The sequence below is a fragment of the Schistocerca gregaria genome, chromosome 5 (genome assembly GCF_023897955.1).
Source record: "Schistocerca gregaria isolate iqSchGreg1 chromosome 5, iqSchGreg1.2, whole genome shotgun sequence".
Classification (NCBI taxonomy): Eukaryota; Metazoa; Arthropoda; class Insecta; order Orthoptera; family Acrididae; genus Schistocerca; species Schistocerca gregaria.
Genome location: NC_064924.1, coordinates 120,514,826 through 120,534,247, shown reverse-complemented (window position 1 = coordinate 120,534,247; position 19,422 = coordinate 120,514,826).

Here is a 19,422-nt window from a genome sequence, read left to right as displayed (position 1 = left end):
GATAGGTGAGAACTCGGTAAGCTTCATTCATTCACAAGACGTGGAATGTAGCGGCCTACTTCTGGTCAGCTGCAGATTAAATCGATAACGGTGCTACAGGCCGGGTTGGTCAAAGATAGCGTGAGAGGGTCTTTCAGTCTCTAATTTTATCCTATGACTGAGAGAATGCCCTGTGACTCCCTTGCGTATAGAGATAGATCATAAATTACGCACTATGCTCGAGGTGCCAGTAATATGTAGAGCTCTGTCTTGTATACATTCATGTTGTATGTGTTCGAGAATTAACAATGAATGGACGCACTGCACAGTCATCTATCTACATTCACAATGACACTCACAAAGTAGAGGACGGGTGGTTCAGTGATGACACTGAAATTGGGAAACATGCTGTTGCATCATTGATCACTGTTGAAATTACTTAAAATTGCTAAAATTGTTCCCACTATCAACTGTGATACTTGTTATTACAGTACATCGACAGTGTCTTTTCCATCCCATCTGTCCATTGGTACTGTTGGTTACCACATAATGATTGACTGACATCGCTTGTTTGAGATGGAGTAAGAGTTTTGGTCGGGCAACACCATCTGGGGATGGCTAGCACTGAAACAGTGATCGCGTACATGACGGCAATATGAGGAGTCAGAAAAAATAGAATGCAGAGCCGTCAGCTGTTCCGCCACTGTGACAGATGAGTTTAAATATAGAGGGTGTCATCACCTTTGGACAGCAGTTTGGAAACGCTCCACAGCCCTGCCCAACTCTTCCAGTTTCCTTATGTCGTAACTGTCTTTTATTTAAAATCATCCAGTGTCTGTGTGGTGTGTTACGTTAGCAGCAGCAGCTACATGATTCACACTATGCGACGTTTAGTTTTCTGTGAGAAGCAATGGATCGGAACGTGTTAATGTCAGTTTAGAACCTGACACAGATCTCAAAGTTGTGGCGGAAAAAAAAAACGTATGGCAGCCTACAAAGGGTTTCAAACAACAACAGATGGTGACAGTGGGTGTCTCTTGCGACTTATAGTTTGTCGGATATGGTCACTCTCCTACAGTAAAGGCGATGCAACTTTACACTGATCTGTACATTGGATCAATACCAGTCTATTCAATAGGGTCGTCACATGTGCTTGATACCTGCATGCAGACAGTATTTGTTTTCGCTGTTTGGGAGGGGCGAGGCGTAGTAAAAATCTTATCAAGTTCCCTATCGGATGGCGTTAGTGAAATTTTTATAGGTCGTAATTTTTCTTTGTTGCGTGGTACATAATAACTATGATAGCATGTTGGGGTGATAGACAAGAATGGGCCCTGAGGGACGTGTATCTGCAACGGACTACGGTACCTGTATGTAATTTGGGGACCCACCACAATGCAGTAGCAAAATCCTCGTCCTCCTCCCGGTTCCTGTACTGTCTTTTTTTTGTACTACCTCGTGTTGCAGGAGCAGGCTTCGTTTGGCGCTGACATTACACATTGCACACTGTTGGCGGAGCTATGACAACATGTTCCCATTTCCACCAAATGGTCAAAACACGGACCTGCCGCACTAAGTCAGGTCATTCTGTTTCTACACAGGTTGCAGGAGGTGGCAGGTATAGCTCTTTCCGACTTCTGCTCAGTTCTGACTTAAACTGGAAAGATCTCATGCGCAAAGCTACACAAATGGCAGCAGTTGCAAGAGGCATAGGGACTATCTAAAATTTTACAGTAGCAGATAGGTCCGAAAAGGATTACGCCTTTCGAGATATGGGAGTGCCAAAGTATGATTCACTAGTGGCGGAAATCATTAAAAGAATTCTCCATAGGATCTAACGCAGGTATGTAGTGGAATGGAAAGACTTGATTCCATATCGCAGACAGCATTTCTACCGTAAAGTGTAGCACTAGCCATCTGAAAAGCCTGTATACACTTAACGACCTCAATCCACACACCATCTGCCGTTTGTGATCATTCTCAATCAACCATCGCGTATAATCCAGTGGATATATTGCAGAACCTCTGACGAGGCACCAAGACAGAATGCATTACAAATACTGGAGGAATATCTAGAAGCAGCATGTGGGAGCTATAAATACCGTCTTCATACTGCATTCCTTCGCCGAATCACTTTCTAAATTCGGTGATTTTATTGCGAGCTTACACACTCGGCGACTTGTGACCGCACTTTCGGTCTGTTAATATACGCTCCAGCGTGATAGGTTTGCCATGAGTATCAGGCTTATAAAGTATGTTTGTGTTTCCCGACATGTGCAAAGGAAATGACTATGTTCAGTCATAGGGAAGGTATGGATTTAACGTGGAATACTGCGATAGCAAAGTGAAAATTATGTCAGATCATAAGAATGATACAGATATCTCTATTTCCAGAGCCACAGCCGCCGTCAGCAGGGTGTATTAACGATACTTCACGCATTGTCGAATGTTGTCCACTTGAGAATGTGATAGTAATATTTAATTGTAAGTACAGTTATTAAATATCTACGTAGCCAGTTTTTCCGAAGACGATTCTGTCTAGGGGTGTGTGGCGTGCGGCGGCCATGGCCTGTGGCGGGAATGATTCACATTTCCCACTAACAGCAGGAGCCATTCGAATGGAAAGAGCGGTTGTGATACAGGAATGTAGGTCACCTTACCATATACAGCCGAATAGCGAACTAATACTTAGTATGTGTTGGACTGTTTTCGTAATCACATGTAAATTTGAGAAGATTCAGTATGGACTTGTGTTTGCACTGGACTCCCTCCCATGTAAATTTTCTGGTTGACTGCTTCTGCAAATTTCGCGCTTTTATTTAATTGAGAGAACACTGATTGTGGTGTATACACCTAGCAGGTGGTATCAACCCGATGCGTATCCAGCAAATTTTTCGCTGATGGCTAGAAATGCGTTGCAGAGACAGTTCCCAAATCGCTGGATTGGACGTGGACGAGATGTGTCGTGGCTGGCTCGTTCTCCAGAGTTCACACCACTGGAGTTTTTCTTGGGGGAACCCGTAAAAGACATTGTTTATAAAGACACTTGGTACACAACTAAATTTGGAAGGAGAATGTGGGATTTTTACTAATGACTGTAATAAACGAAGTGCACAGAGGTGGGAAGGAGAGAATCAGAAGGAAGAAGTTGAGGGGAGATGTAGAAGCTTCGAATACAAACAGTAAAGTGCAGTCATAGGCAGTCAATGTCTCAGGCGTCTTGCACTCATAGTCGAAAGAGTTCATTCAGAGACACATTCATGCTGCAACAGCTGGTCAAAACAGACCAGTAAAGTGGGCAGAGATCTAAAGCACATTGTTGTCCTCAGGACGGGAAAGTACAGCTATAGACATGAGGATGCAGGAGGTAATGGGAACCACTGCATTAACCACACAACAAATTGGACATTTAAAGATAGAAGTCAGTATAGAGAATGGCGTTGTAGGAGAAGTATAGCAAAATAAGAAACTGGTAGTCAGTCTTAGCAGTAAATCAGTAAGACTGTATATGAGACGTTATGACGTCGAGCTGAGGACACAGAGCAGGCTGCTTCATCTACTGCTGCAAATATCCAGCATTATTCGTGCTACAGTATCATAATCAGCAACTGACCTTCGTGTGAGTCTAGTAACAGAGTGATTTGACGCCGCACTATAGATTTCTCACATTAAATATCACGTGTCACGTTTTCTCTCGATAGTAGTCGTCATAGGAAACATCCGATTAGCAGTCAATATTTTAAGAGACAGAAGAAAAGAAGAAACTAGAAATACTAAATTGGAAATCTTTCGCAAGAAGAAGAGTACAGAGTAGTGATGCACAGTTGTCTGGAGGACCCGTCGGGCAGTTACTGCCATCTAACCTCGCATAACTGTGCCTTCCATCCCATTGTGTGGGGGTCGTGTCTTACGTTTATCTGCTGAGGATATGTGACAACAGTTGGTCCGTGTGTGGGGTGGATTCGTGTTTGAGTTGTATGACTAAAGAAGAGATACGTGAAGCTCTATGCCAGCACACAGCTTAGTCGAACAGCACTAAACAGTGCTTAACATCCACATCCGATGGTAGAATCATAGAATCATCATAAAAGTGTCACACATCCTTATTTGATGAAATCTTGAGAAGAGATTTGAAGTCCAGTGCACGACATTAGCGCAAAGTGTAGCAATCAGTAACTTCGTGCAAATACCTTTTCCAGGTTTGCAGGCCAAATACCAGATGTAAAAATTCTTCCAACACCAGATTTCGAACCGGTTATCACCAATTCCGGCATTACCTCACAGGCGTGCACTACCGACCTCTGTTTCAAAGGGGAACACCAGAGCAAAAGCATGGGACGAATCCTATGTGGACATCGACGACAGACTACATGTTATATTAATCAGCAGTTTATCAGATATTGTAAGTAGGATGTTTAGGTTTTTTTTAATTGGTAACGCCGCCGCCACGTAGCGCTCTGTATGAAAATCAATGGCTGTGCTGTGTGCAGTCTGTGGCTGGTTGGCATTGTTGTAATACTCGCCAATGTAGTGTTGGGCAGCGGCAGCTGGATGCTAACAGCCCGTAGCGTTGCGCAGTTGGAGGTGAGCCGCCAGCAGTGGTGGATGTGGGGAGAGAGATGGCGGAGTTTTGAAATTTGTAAGAATTGGTGTCATGAACTGATATATATATTTATGACTATTAAGGTAAATACATTGTTTGTTCTGTATTAAAATCTTTCATTTGCTAACTATGCCTATCAGTAGTTAGTGCCTTCAGTAGTTTGAATCTTTTATTTAGCTGGCAGTAGTGGCGCTCGCTGTATTGCAGTAGCTTGAGTAACAAAGATTTTTGTGAGGTAAGTGATTTGTGAAACGTATAGGTTATTGTTAGTCAGGGCCATTCTTTTGTAGGGATTTTTAAAAGTCAGATTGCATTGCGCTAAAAATATTGTGTGTCAGTTTAAGCACAGTCGTGTATAATTGTTCAAAGGGGACGTTTCATATGGCGACCCTGCCAGGATTCGAACCTGGAATCTTCTGATCCACGAACTCTTAAGGTCAGCTGCGCATCAAATGATAGTCAACAAGTATCTCACTACAGCGCTTCTTTCAGCAAAGAAGATTAAGTAAATATTCCAGAATTCTAATCAAGAACAGCTGCCATCACAAGGAACTTAGACGGAGATTCCTGCAGTTTAACTATGCAGCTTAAATCACTGCATGAAGAAAAGACTCACATTATGTACCACCAGGGAAGAATAGCCCGAAATACTATACATAGTCTACCACATTGTATATACAACGACATGGTACTGATAGGTGAAACTTCACAAGACATGGCCTGTATTTTAACAGCAAAGGGAGGGGTAAATTGGCTGGGATGATAGCAAAATCTTTAAGGTTCAAATGATTCAAATGGCTCTGAGCACTATGCGACTTAACTCCTGAGGTCATCAGTCACCTAGAACTTAGAACTAATTAAACCTAATTAACCTAAGGACCTTCCCCAAGAACCATGGACCCTGCCATTCATGGGGAGGCTTGCGTGCCTCAGTGATAAAGATAGCCGTACCGTAGTTGCAACCACAACGGAGGGGTATCTGTTGAGAGGCCAGACAAACGTGTGGTTCCTCAAGAGGGACAGCAGCCTTTTCAGTAGTTGCAGGGGCAACAGTCTGGATGATTGACTGATCTGGCCTTGTAACACTAACCAAAAAGGCCTTGCTGTTCTGGTACTGTGAACGGCTGAAAGCAAGGAGAAACTACAACCATAATTTTTCCTGAGGATATGAAGCTTTACTGTATGGTTAAATGATGATGGCGTCCTCTTGGGTAAAATATTCCGGAGGTAAAATAGTCCCCCATTCGGATCTCCGGGCGGGGACTACTCAAGAGGATGTCGTTATTAGGAGAAAGAAAACTGGCGTTCTACGGATCGGAGCAAGGAATGTCAGATCCCTTAATCGGGCAGGTAGGTTAGAAAATTTAAAAAGGGAAATGGATAGGTTAAAGTTAGATATAGTGGGAATTAGTGAAGTTCGGTGGCAGGAGGAACAAGACTTTTGGTCGGGCGAAGACAAGGTTATAAATACAAAATCATACACGGGTAATGCAGGAGTAGGTTTAATAATGAATAACAAAATAGGAATGCGGGTAAGCTACTACAACCAGCATAGTGAAAGCATTATTGTGGCCAAGATAGACACGAAGCCCACGCCTACTACAGTAGTACAACTTTATAAGCCAACTACCTCAGCAGATGATGAAGAAATTGAAGAAATGTATGATGAAACAAACACACCATCAGGTGGCTTGCGGAGTATGGATGTAGATGTAGAAATTATTCAGATACTGAAGGGAGACGAAAATTTAATAGTCAGGGGTGACTGGAATTCGGTAGTAGGAAGAGGGAGACAAGGAAACGTATAGGTGAATATGGATTGGGGCTAAGAAATGAAAGAGGAAGCCGCCTGGTAGAATTTTGCACAGAGCACAACTTAATCATAGCTAACGCTTGGTTCAAGAATCATAAAAGAAGGTTGTATACATCGAAAAAGCCTGGAGATACTGACAGGTTTCAGATAGACCAAATAAAGGTAAGACAGAGATTTAGGAACCAGGTTTTAAATTGTAAGACATTTCCAGGTCAGATGTGGACTCTGACCACAATCTATTGGTTATGAACTGTAGATTAAAACTGAAGAAACTGCAAAAAGGTGGGAATTTAAGGAGATGGGACCTGGATAAACTGACTAAACCAGAGGTTGTACAGAGTTTCAGGGAGAGCATAAGGGAACAATTGGCAGGAATGGGGGAAAGAAATACAGTAGAAGAAGAATGGGTAGCTTTGAGAGATGAAGTAGTGAAGGCAGCAGAGGATCAAGTAGGTAAAAAGACGAGGGCTAGTAGAAATCCTTGAGTAACAGACGAAATATTGAATTTAATTGATGAAAGGAGAAAATATAAAAATGCAGTAAATGAAGCAGCCAAAAAGGAGTACGAACGTCTCAAAAATGAGATCGATAGGAAGTGCAAAATGGCTAAGCAGGAATGGCTAGAGGACAAATGTAAAGATGTAGAGGCTTATCTCACTAGGGGTAAGATAGATACTGCCTAGAGGAAAATTAAAGAGACCTTTGGAGAAAAGAGAACCAGTTGTATGAATATCAAGAGCTCATATGGAAACCTAGTTCTAAGCAAAGAAGGGAAAGCAGAAAGGTGGAAGGAGTATATAGAGGGTCTATACAAGGGTGACGTACTTGAGGACAATATTATGGAAATGGAAGACGATGTACATGAAGATGGAATGGGACATTATTTATTTATTTTCCTACTAGGGTGGTACCTGAAAGCAGGATGCTGATAGATAATATTTTTATACACCAAGATAAATTTAATCAAATAAACAAATTTCGTGTTAAGAATGGTCTGTCTGATCATGTTGCACAGCTAGTTACAGTATATGACATAGTTCTACATATAATGCAAAATAGTCCTCCAAAACAGTGCATTCTTTTAAGGACTTAACCACTGAAACATTTATGGAAAGTTTGTGATAGTTAGGCTGGAGTGACGTGTACAGCGAACCTGATGCTAACTTAAACGTTAACCTATTTCATGGTGCCTTTGAAAGCATATTTGAAAACAGTTTCCCTAGGAAAACAGTGAAACATAATTGTAAGAAACCATCTCAAACTTATGGCTTACCAAAGGGATAGAAATGTCTTGTAAACAGAAAAGGGAAATTTATCTGATAGCTAGGATGAGTAATTATTCAGAAACAGTGAAACACTATAAAAACTACTGCACTGTATTAAGAAGATTTATTACAAAGTCCAGAAGTATGTGCATTATGTCTGAGATTAGCACATATGATGACAAAAATATACCAATTTGGAATATTGGTAAAAGGGACACAGGGCAATGAGAGCACAGGAAGACTGTATTTTTATCAAACTCAATGAAAAGTCGTAAGTAGAAAACATTTTAATAACCGTATATATGGTTCTTGGGCGCGACGTCGGATGTCATAGTGAAAACTCCATAATACACTCCTGGAAATTGAAATAAGAACACCGTGAATTCATTGTCCCAGGAAGGGGAAACTTTATTGACACATTCCTGGGGTCAGATACATCACATGATCACACTGACAGAACCACAGGCACATAGACACAGGCAACAGAGCATGCACAATGTCGGCACTAGTACAGTGTATATCCACCTTTCGCAGCAATGCAGGCTGCTATTCTCCCATGGAGACGATCGTAGAGATGCTGGATGTAGTCCTGTGGAACGGCTTGCCATGCCATTTCCACCTGGCGCCTCAGTTGGACCAGCGTTCGTGCTGGACGTGCAGACCGCGTGAGAAGACGCTTCATCCAGTCCCAAACATTCTCAATGGGGGACAGATCCGGAGATCTTGCTGGCCCGGGTGGCACGGGATACATGCGGACGTGCATTGTCCTGTTGGAACAGCAAGTTCCCTTGCCGGTCTAGGAATGGTAGAACGATGGGTTCGATGACGGTTTGGATGTACCGTGCACTATTCAGTGTCCCCTCGACGATCACCAGAGATGTACGGCCAGTGTAGGAGATGGCTCCCCACACCATGATGCCGGGTGTTGGCCCTGTGTGCCTCCGTCGTATGCAGTCCTGATTGTGGCGCTCACCTGCACGGCGCCAAACACTCATACGACCATCATTGGCACCAAGGCAGAAGCGACTCTCATCGCTGAAGACGACACGTCTCCATTCGTCCCTCCATTCACGCCTGTCGCGACACCACTGGAGGCGGGCTGCACGATGTTGGAGCGTGAGCGGAAGACGGCCTAACGGTGTGCGGGACCGTAGCCCAGCTTCATGGAGACGGTTGCGAATGGTCCTCGCCGATACCCCAGGAGCAACTGTGTCCCTAATTTGCTGGGAAGTGGCGGTGCGGTCCCCTACGGCACTGCGTAGGATCCTACGGTCATGGCGTGCATCCGTGCGTCGCTGCGGTCCGGTCCCAGGTCGACGGGCACGTGCACCTTCCGCTTCGGTTGTAAGGCACGGCGAATCTCCTGTTCGGAGTATCCATTTTGTTGGAAAATGTTACGCAGATGGAGTAGCTCATTGGATAAGCTGTCTGAGTCTGGTATGGCTCTTGCTCTGTAGACCAACGTCCTCAGTACGCCACTTCGTTGCGAAGGATGGTGACAGCTGGTGGCCTGTACTCGCTTCATCTCAACATCAAGTTCACGATGGAGATGGAGAAAAACGGCGAACTTCCATTTCTGGACGTGTTGGTACGGAGAAAAGAAGATGGCACATTGGGTCACGCAGTGTACCATAAACCAACGCACATGGACTTATACTTACAGGTCAGCGGGTAACCCAACGTGAGGAAGTGGAAGAAGGCGAAGAACAAAGGGGAATGGTCATCTTGCCATACATCGGCGGTGTCTCTTCAAAAACAGGAAGATTATGGAAGAGGCATAAAGTTAATTGTGTTTTTCGTCTGCCGGTAAAACTCAGAGCTCTCTTGGGCTCATCTAAGGACAGCCTTGGCCTAAGAAGACCCGGTGTTTACGAGATTCCATGTAGCTGCGGCATGTCGTACATCGGACAAACTTGTCGCACTGTAGAAGATAGATGCACTGAACACCGACGGTATACTCGTCTGAAGCAACCAGAAAAGTCCGCAGTGGCCGAGCATTGTCTCAGTACAGGCCATTCTATGAATTATGAACATACAAAAATTCTCGCATCGACGAGTTCGTACTGGGACAGTGTTATTAAGGAAGCAGTGGAAATACGTAGCTCGACGAACCTTGTAAACAGAGACACGGGCTTTCAGCTTAGTACAGCTTGGGATACAGCACTGGCCATATCGAAGTCGCTTCGAGCAGAGAGGAATACTATTGGTCATAAGACTGACGACGATTCGCCAGCAACATAAATATTCTGTTGACAACGGGAGGATAATCACGGCGCCTACGTGGACGCGCAGTTTTGCTTGCGGCTTCCGTCAGAGGTCGCTGGGGCGGCCGATGGCAGCGCAGAGCAGCGGCGGCAGCCTACGCGCGTGAGCCAAAGTATTTGGTTCTTCATCCTGTAGGTGGCGTTACTGTCCTTCCAGCTATCAGTTGATATCCTCGCTATTGGCCATCGAATTTGGCGCCTCCACGCATGCGCACTTCCTGTCTAAAACTGGCATAAATAGGGGCCCTGGTCCTGCCTTGGCTCCTTCCACCAACCTTCACACCTACAAATCCTTCATCCACGTTATCCTCTGTTATGCCAGCGTAGCTTAGATTTCCGCCCCTCCCCGGTTCTATGAAGCCCTCCAAATCCTCGAACGCGATGTGCTCCGCCTCGCCTTCCGCATCCGCCTTCCGTCCCCCACCGCATCCTCTACGACTTCATCCCCTTCCCCCACCTTAACCTTTTCCTTGAACACATCCGCACACTATATATTGCCCGCCGTCTTGATCCCCTTCACCCCCTGGTTTCTCCCATCCTCTCAACCCCCAACCAGTTGTCACGCCTTTACCGTTGTGTCCCACCCTCTCTCCATCTCCACACCCTCCATCTCCTTTCCCAACACAACTTCCACCGTTTACTCCTCCCGGATGATGAGCTTCGCCCTGACGTCAACCCTTCCTACCAACTCTAACCCCTTGTTCCTGCCTCCTCCTCTGGGCTCCCTTTCCTCCCCCTCCCTCCTCCTGAGTGGCTTCCCCTACTCCCCCTCCATCTCTTGTGCCTCCTTCCAGTGTCTCTGCGCTCCCTCCTGCCCTGCCTTCCCTCTTCCTCTCCCGCCCCACGTGTCTTCTGCCTCTTTGTGAACCCACTGATGACCCTCCTTTCATCCCACTGCTTCCCCAGCTGCCCCTTGCTCTCCCCTCCCTTTCCATACTCTCTGACCTTTTCCCTCGGCAAGTCCCACCTGGCAGTTTTATTGTTCGTTGTGTGTGCTCCAAGTGGGTTTTAAGTGTGTTGTTCCAGGGTGTTTTTACTACTGTGGCCGACTTTTAACCTGTGCCTGCTCATTCAGTGTCTTCTCTGTGTTTTAAGAATCACCAATTGTGTTTTTTAACTTTCTGGTGACTTTTTTTTAACTGTCCCCCATGAACATCTCCATGTCAGTGTATATTTTACCTACATTTTCTCCCCTTACTCTGTTTTATGTTCCCCTTTTTTATCTCCTTAAGTATGTATCATTTTATTCTTGTTTCAGTTGTAATGTCACTCGGCTGAAGAGCGGCGGATTGTGCCGCTGACAGCCCTCCCCTGCCCATATGGGGTAGGGGAATGAAATCACAATAAAGAAAAAAAAACCTGCCTTAGCAATGTGTTCGTCACACCTGAAGATGTCGGCCACTTGCGCTGACGAAATATTGTGGAGTTTTCACTATGACATCCGACGTCTCGCCCAAGAACCATATATACAACATGTCCGTCGGGAAAACCTCAAGCAACACATTTTAATAATCATTTTATGTGATGTAGAGAAAATATGATGCAGCTGTTCATTAGAAAACTCACAGCAGTACATGCAGTATGTAATACTTACTTAAGTCGATTGAAATTCAACCCACCTGTCCTACTGAAATTTGGAAAACAATAAATTCACTTAAAAATAAGAGCTCACAAGGAACTGATGGCGTTTCCAACAGAGTAGTAAAAGCTTGTTCCCAACAGACAAGTAGGATTTGTAGCCACATATGTAGTAGCCCACTGAAACGGGGCACTTTCCAGATAGACTGAAATACACTATTGTTAAATCATTGCATAAAAAAGGGGATGGGTCTGATACTAACAACTACTGCCGAATCTCACGTCTGACAGCTTTATCCCAAATTCCTGAAAAATAATCGTATTCAAGAGTAGCATCACATAATGTATTCAACAGTAGCATCTCATAATTGCAAAAATGAACTACTAACAAAATGTCACTTTGATTTTCAAAAAGGATCTTCAACAGAAAACGATATGTTTTCACTAATCAAATATTAAGTGCACTCAGTAACCAAACATTACCCACTGGGATATTTTGTGATATCTGAAAGGCTTTTGATTGTCTGAATCATGAAATTCTTCTAGTTAAGCTTAAGTATTGTGGTATTAGTGGGACAATGCACAAATGGTTTAACTCATATTTAACTGGGATAATTCAGAAGTTTGAAATTAACAGTATAGTTAGTCTCTACAAAAATCAACAGAGTCCCCTAACTGGTGAGGTATGAAGAATGGTATCCCACAGGGTTGTTCTTAATATGTATTAATGACTTACCACTCTTTATTCATGAAGATGCAAAGCTAGTTGTTTTTGCTGACGATTCAATTGTAGTAACCATACCCAACACACAAGAACCAGCTGAGGAAATTGTAAATTATGTCTTTCACAAAATTATTAAGTGGTTCTCTGCAAATGGACTGTCACTAAATTTTATGAAAACACAGTATATGCAAATCTGTATAGTAAATGGCATAACATCATTGATAGACCATGAACAGAAGTCAGTTGCTAAGGCAGAATATTCAAAATTTCTGGGTGTGTACATTGATGAGAAATTTAATTAGAAGAGACACATCGATGATCTTCTGAAATGGTTAGCTTCAGCCACTTATGCTATTAACATTATTGCAAATTTTGGTGATAACCATAAATTGGCCTATTATACCCATTTCCAATCACTGCTTTCACATGGCATCATATTTTGGGGTAATTCATCATTAAGGGGAAAGATATTCATTGCACAGAAGCGTGAAATCAAAATAATAGCTGGAGCCGACCCAAGATTGCCTTGCAGACATTTACTTAAGGAACTCGAGATATTCACAGTAGCTTCGCAATACATCTATTCACAAATGAATTTTTTTTATTAATAAACCATCCCAATCAAAAAATAATAGCGAAGTGCATAGTTACAACACTAAAAGAAAGGATGATATTTATTCTAGGTTAAATCTGACTTTCGCACAGAAATGTGCGAATTATGCTGCCACAAAAATCTTCGGTCATTCGCCAACCAACATTTAAAAACAAATTAAAAGAATTTCTGAATGACAACTCCTTCTAGTCAATAGTTGAATCTTTAGATATGAAGTAGTAACTGTAACAAAATTAATTATTTTGTGTAAAGAAAACTTATGTTAAAGTGACACTTTCCACATCATTACGAAATGTATTCATGATCTATGGAACAAATATTAATGTAATGTGATAGTTATCCGGGAAGAACCATACGTTTCGCAGTACATAAACAATGAGTTGTGGGATTAGCTCTCGCGATACCGAGCACAGAAATGGCGTGTCACGCTGACTAGGAGACTGCCGTATCGCTGACGAAATTCATTTGACACTCAGATGCAAGCCCGCCGGCACTGAACTGCTACTTTATCGCTGTGGACTTTCTGTCGCGCGGGTGCTGAGTCACAGCTGCCTAATGACGGCTTTTGTTTTACCTATTAACAGTAGAAAGCACTACGAGTTTCCGACTTTGATTAGTTTTCTACGCCCACGCTCTTGACACGGAGAACACGAAATAGTGCGTTCAGTAGTAAACCAAGTTCGTTTCGAATTATTATTATTTTGCTTAGTTGCTAGACACTTTAAAGAGTCAGGAAAATCTTTTTTTTAAATAAAGGTCAATTTTGTTGCCATTAATGACTTTTGATGGGCTTAATACTTGTAATAGTTGCTTTTCCAGTTCTAGACATTCGAAAGACGATGTTGCTTTTGGCCAGCAAGCTAATGTGATCGGTATCGCGTTTTCGTAGAAGTTGGAACAGAAGAAATTCGTGTACAGGTAAGGTATTCCATATTCAAATCAGTGGACTGCTATATTTTGCATCTGATTCAGGTCTGTCACACCATCACGATAACAATAACTAATAACACAATTTAATTAAATGAACAATCTGCAAATTGTTATCAATATCGTACCACAATGTATGTGATTCACAATTAAATGCAGGTTTCCCATTTACTCAAGATGCGTATACAGATCTAGGGTTAACTGAACATACCGACACCGTGACGTAATGATATTGAGATATCACACACACACACACACACACACACACACACACACACACACGATTAGCCAACAAAAAACTGACAATATTTTTTGTGCCTACATTATCTTTTGGAATGTAAGATGTAGTGGCAAACTGATCTATACCGTTGTTTAGATAGAAAGGTGACACTTTGTTTATTGAAACGTTAATCCCAGTTATGCGAACTTCGTAATTATTCTCCGGTACTAAAAATGTAGAGCCGACAGTTTGTGCAGGTCTCCGAATAGAGTATGTATGGAATCACGCGGATATCCGTACGTAACCGATCGCAATATGGGCACGCACACAGCAGGGATATTATGTGGCGAATGCGATGGAGACATCTTCTGAAGCAGTAGTGGCTTGGATCCAAGTGTGATGGTGGTTCCGAGGCTGCGCTAACACCGACAGTTGTCATTCGTTTCACGCAACTGCAGCGAATGCTATATTTCCACCTAATCTCTTTCCCTATATCTGGAGGAGTCCCAAAATTCTTTCTGTCGCACTTCCCTGGCTTTAGCTCTTGACTCTTTGTATGAAATCCGTAGGTGAGATCCCAGAATGAAGCATTTCGCCAGCGGCCTCTCTGGCCAAAACAACTTCCGTTTCGTTTCTCTTATTGTAGCAGTCTACCCTACCTCTGAACCATGTTAGGCCACGTGCAGAAGAACTTCACTTGAGGGTAATGGAATGTAGTCGAATGGAGTCGGGTGATCCTAAGGGAATTAGATTAGGAAATGAGACACTTGAAGTAGTAAAGGAGTTTTGCTGTTTGGCGAGCAAAATAACTGATAATGGTCACAGTAGAGAGGATACAAAATGTAGACTGGCAATGGCAAGGAAAGCGTTTCTGAAGAAGAGAAGTTTGTTGACATCGAGTATAGATTTAAGTGTGAGGAATACGTTTCTGAAAGTATTTGTATGGAGTGTAGCTACGTATGGAAGTGAAACATGGACGATAAATAGTTTAGACAAGAAGAGAATAGAAGCTTCCGAAATATGGTGCTACAGAAGAATGCTGAAGATTAGATGGGTAGATCACATAACTGATGAGGAGGTATTGAATAGAATTTGGGAGAAGAGGAGCTTGTGGCACAACTTGACTGGAAGAAGGGATCGGTTGGTAGAACATGTCCTGAGGCATCAAGGGATCACAAATTTAGCATTGGAGGGCAGCGTGGAGGGTAAAAATCGTAGAGGGAGGCCAAGAGATGAATGCACGAAGCACATTCAGAAGGATGTAGGTTGCAGTAGGTACTGGGAGATAAAGAAACTTGCACAGGATAGGGTAGCATGGAGAGCTGCATCAAACCAGTCTCAGGACTGAAGACCACAACAACACAGTGCGAATGCTACAGGGTAGAATGCACTGTTTATCAAGCGATAAAATGATTTATAATTGGACCAAATAACTGTGCAGTTTCGTGAAGTTCCAAGGAAATCGCCAATAAAATTCATATTACTGTTTTGGAAAAAAGGCAGGATACTTGAAGTATGACGTTTCGTCGACGATAAGGTCAGTAGAGGCAGAGCCCAAGTACGGAAAGGGGACGGATGAGAAGGAAATGGTACGTACAATTTAAAAGGAACCTTAACCAATTTAGGGAAATTCCGGGAAACTGACACATGCCGGAATATGAACCACTGCGCTCCAGAAAGCGAGTCCATTATCTGACCTCTGCACCGTTTCGCAGGATACTGAGATAGAGAATAGCAACATGGAAAGTTTTGTACGATTTATGAGCTCTACAACCTGGTAATTAAGGAAGGCAGGATTGGGTTCCGATTGTGGATGGGGCCGGAATCAATTACTATTGGTTTGCTTTGCAATTTCACTCATTTATTTTAAGAAATAATTTTTGAAAACAAGCCAATGAGGTCGGAATCAGAATTTTAAGGCCTTAACCACTTTCACGGCCGGAGGCCTCTAACGCCGAAAATGGCAATTATTAAAAAATTTAACAAATATACTGCCAAACGGCGAATGGCACAGCGAAAGTTATTTTTTAAAAAAACAAAAGATTGCAAACAGGTGAAACAAATGATGGTAACTTAATAGTACAATAATAAAATAAAACTCAAGGGCCTTTGACAGGTGGTGCTCCAGGAATCGACCTCTGAGAAGGTCACACCAAAACCACTTTCGCGAGGGAAGAGAAAGGCAGCCAAAGTTGCATTTAGAGCACAAGATGGTATCTCGGACTAGCAGCAGTCCAACGAGCGACTAATGATAATCTTGGTGAGGCTACCTGACATCCAACAAAACAAATGCAAGATGTAAAATTACTCCAAAGCCGGGACCAGCGGTCTGGGCTCCGCCCACAGAATACTGTGCTTAGAGCGCCCGGAACAAGAAGGAATAACTACCACTATGGTAGAAGGACGCCACCCAACCTACAATCAAGAAGCTGTCAGGTTTACACCCCTCGCCGGACAGTGGCGGCTAGGCGAGGAAATGCACAGAACCGTTACGCACACTAACCCCCCAGGGCAGGTAACTGGGGCGTTAGCGGCCACAAGACAGAAAAATACCGCTGGTTGAACTTAACAATGTAAGGAGTTGAAAACAGTAAATAGTAACTTGAAGCTCAGGAAGGTTAATCAGATCAGCCTTCCCCAGGTACTCCACTCGCTGCTTTTCGCCTCGGCTACACTACGAGCAGCAAGACGAACCCAAGTCATTGGAGAATAGCGAGATTTCACAATGCTGGAGGTTTCTCTAAGCGAATTGCAATGCACTCAATTTAAACATGCAGGATCCGGTTTCGACGAGCTCGTGCACCTTCGTGACCACTGCTCTTCGATCCGGCTATCCATACACGCCGCCAGCGGTTCCAGCATGTTGTCGCTCTGCACGGACCTCGGTGCTCCTCGTCCACAACCAAACTCTCCACTCACACCACTCAGAAAAAGCACGTGGTCGCACCAAAGGTAGGGCAGCAGAACTACATATCGCTAAGCTGCTGCCACTAGCGGACAGGCAACGCTCCCGAAACCGTGTGGCGCCAGTGAACACGAGAAGAAGACAAACAACGCAACCAAGCCAACTAAACGATTCATTCTGAGAGACACCTACACACGGCACTAGCACAAGCCGCAGCACTGCTCAAGCTGTTATGCTTCTCATTTCAATGGGAAATACGAAAGCGCCCTTATAGAATTTACAGAAACACTTGAAAAAAATAAGCAGTACGTTGCTGCAAATCGTTCTATGGTTTCTCAAAACTTTCGTCTCTCAAATTTTTTTTTCGTGTATTCGAACTAGTGCAGGAACCAGGACGTATACTTTAATGTTGGCGCTACAGAAACATGGTTTTGAAAGGATGAAGAACTCTTTGAGGGGATGAATATTACACACTTTTTTGTCTAACGTAAGGGAAAAGTAATAAGTCCTTAGTCAGGTGAATACTGACGATAATCCGCCAAATTATCGATTGCTTGACAGCTCATGTGACGGGCTTCCAGTGTAATCAAGAGGAATGATGCGACGTTTCTGGTTGTTTCTCCTGATTTCATCCATGGCAGAAAAGATGTGGTATATCATTCATAATGTTCAGTTCTTTGATTCTTCAAAGTAACTGTCAGGACACATTCCGTGTAACCATACAAGCAAGTGACCTTGAGATTGCTTCACAAACGAAACAAATTTCCCGTCATACACCTCATACAGACAAAGAAGGTGTTACGGCTATGAAGCCACAAGTTACGTGCCCGACTTGCAGTGCATCTAATTTTCCATTAGCGTGTGTCATGAACTGAAGAATCTGAGTGTAATAATGATAACAACGAGTTTTTGATTACAGTAGCCGGCCGCAGTGGCCGAGCGGTTCTAGGTGCTACAGTCTGGACCGCTACGGTCGCAGGTTCGAATCCTGCCTCGGGCATGGATGTGTGTGATGTCCTTAAGTTAGTTAGTTTTAAGTAATTCTAAGTTCTACGGCACTGATGACCACGGCAGTTAAGTACCATTGTGCTCAGAGCCATTTGAACCATTTGATTACAGTAGATCAAGAACACTAAAAGAAGGGCATTTAACTACTGAATCTGAAGAATTTGAGTGAAGGACTTTTGACGTAGTCGTGGGATTATAGATGAAAAGTGGATTCATCATTGTGTGCCGGAGACCAATTTACAGTCGAAAAAATGGACTAGAGATGTAGGAACGTCCTGAAATAGATTGTATAGCGTTTAGGTGTAAGGAAAGAGCGATGATGGCTCTTTCCGCTCTCAAGGGGTTACATCATCACGGACAATAAGGGTACACCTGCAGCGCAGCAGAATCGAGAGAGTTAAAAAAAATAGTAATTCACAGATAATAAGATCGCAGTCAGTTAAAGAGCATTAATCAGTCAATTCAATGATGTTCTTCGATAGATTCAGTTGTCCCCCCCCCCCCCCCCAATTCCCCGAATCGTCGTAACTCCTAGGAGGTACGGGTGAATAGGTGAGTAACAGCACCACATAGCGTGCACTCACCTGAAGAAACGTCGCTGATCTTTCTGTTGTTGCGCTATTCATCAAAAACGAACAGCTCATTGTATAGACGGACGTTGTAAGACATACAGTACCGCTAAACTAAAATGAACATAATTACTATGTCTTCGTTTCGAATTCAAAATTGAAAAATTTTAGTGAGACTTCGTACTAAATTTTTCGTCTCTATTGACTATTTTGACGAGCGGCACATTAAACAGTATTCTTTGCGTTTCATCACTCCAAATGAAATTTTTCGTTTCTTGGTTCTTAGAGAGGGAACTTAAATTCTCTTCCACGACATCTACACGCTTAGCTTTCATTGTCTCTGACGTCCGCGATCTGCGAATTTCAAACATTTGTTATAAGCGTTTCCATATCTGTCTTGGAGTACATATTAGCTCCGTACACGCTAACTTTGTTTGTACACCCGTCATCTTTATCTACATCTACATACGTACTCCGCAAGCCACTCCAGACACACTCCGCAAGTCACTGTACGATGCGTGGTGAAGGGTACTCTGTACCACATCTAGTCCTTTGCTTTCGGGCGCGAGTCTGGAATGCGCAAACCGGTCACAGGAGGGTAATATCACGGTGCATGTAACGAGGTGTGGTTCCGACCAGAGCATGGAAGTTCACAGCCCGTCGCTAGAGGGCACGGGTGCACGTCACGTGACTATACAGTGCTAGCAACAGCATTCATCAAACGTCCAGTGCTGCCAGTCGCATTGCAAACAGTGACATGGAGGCATCAACAGAAGAGCAAAGAGGCGTTGTTCGGTCTCTGACAGCGGAAGGAAAAGGAGGAACGGACATTCATCGATGAATGTCACAAGTGTACGGCGAACACTGCATGTCCCTGGCAAGGGTCAAGGCCTGGCACAAGCGCTTCAGGGAAGGACGTGTATCGTTAGCCGATGATGCTTGGTCTGTATCACC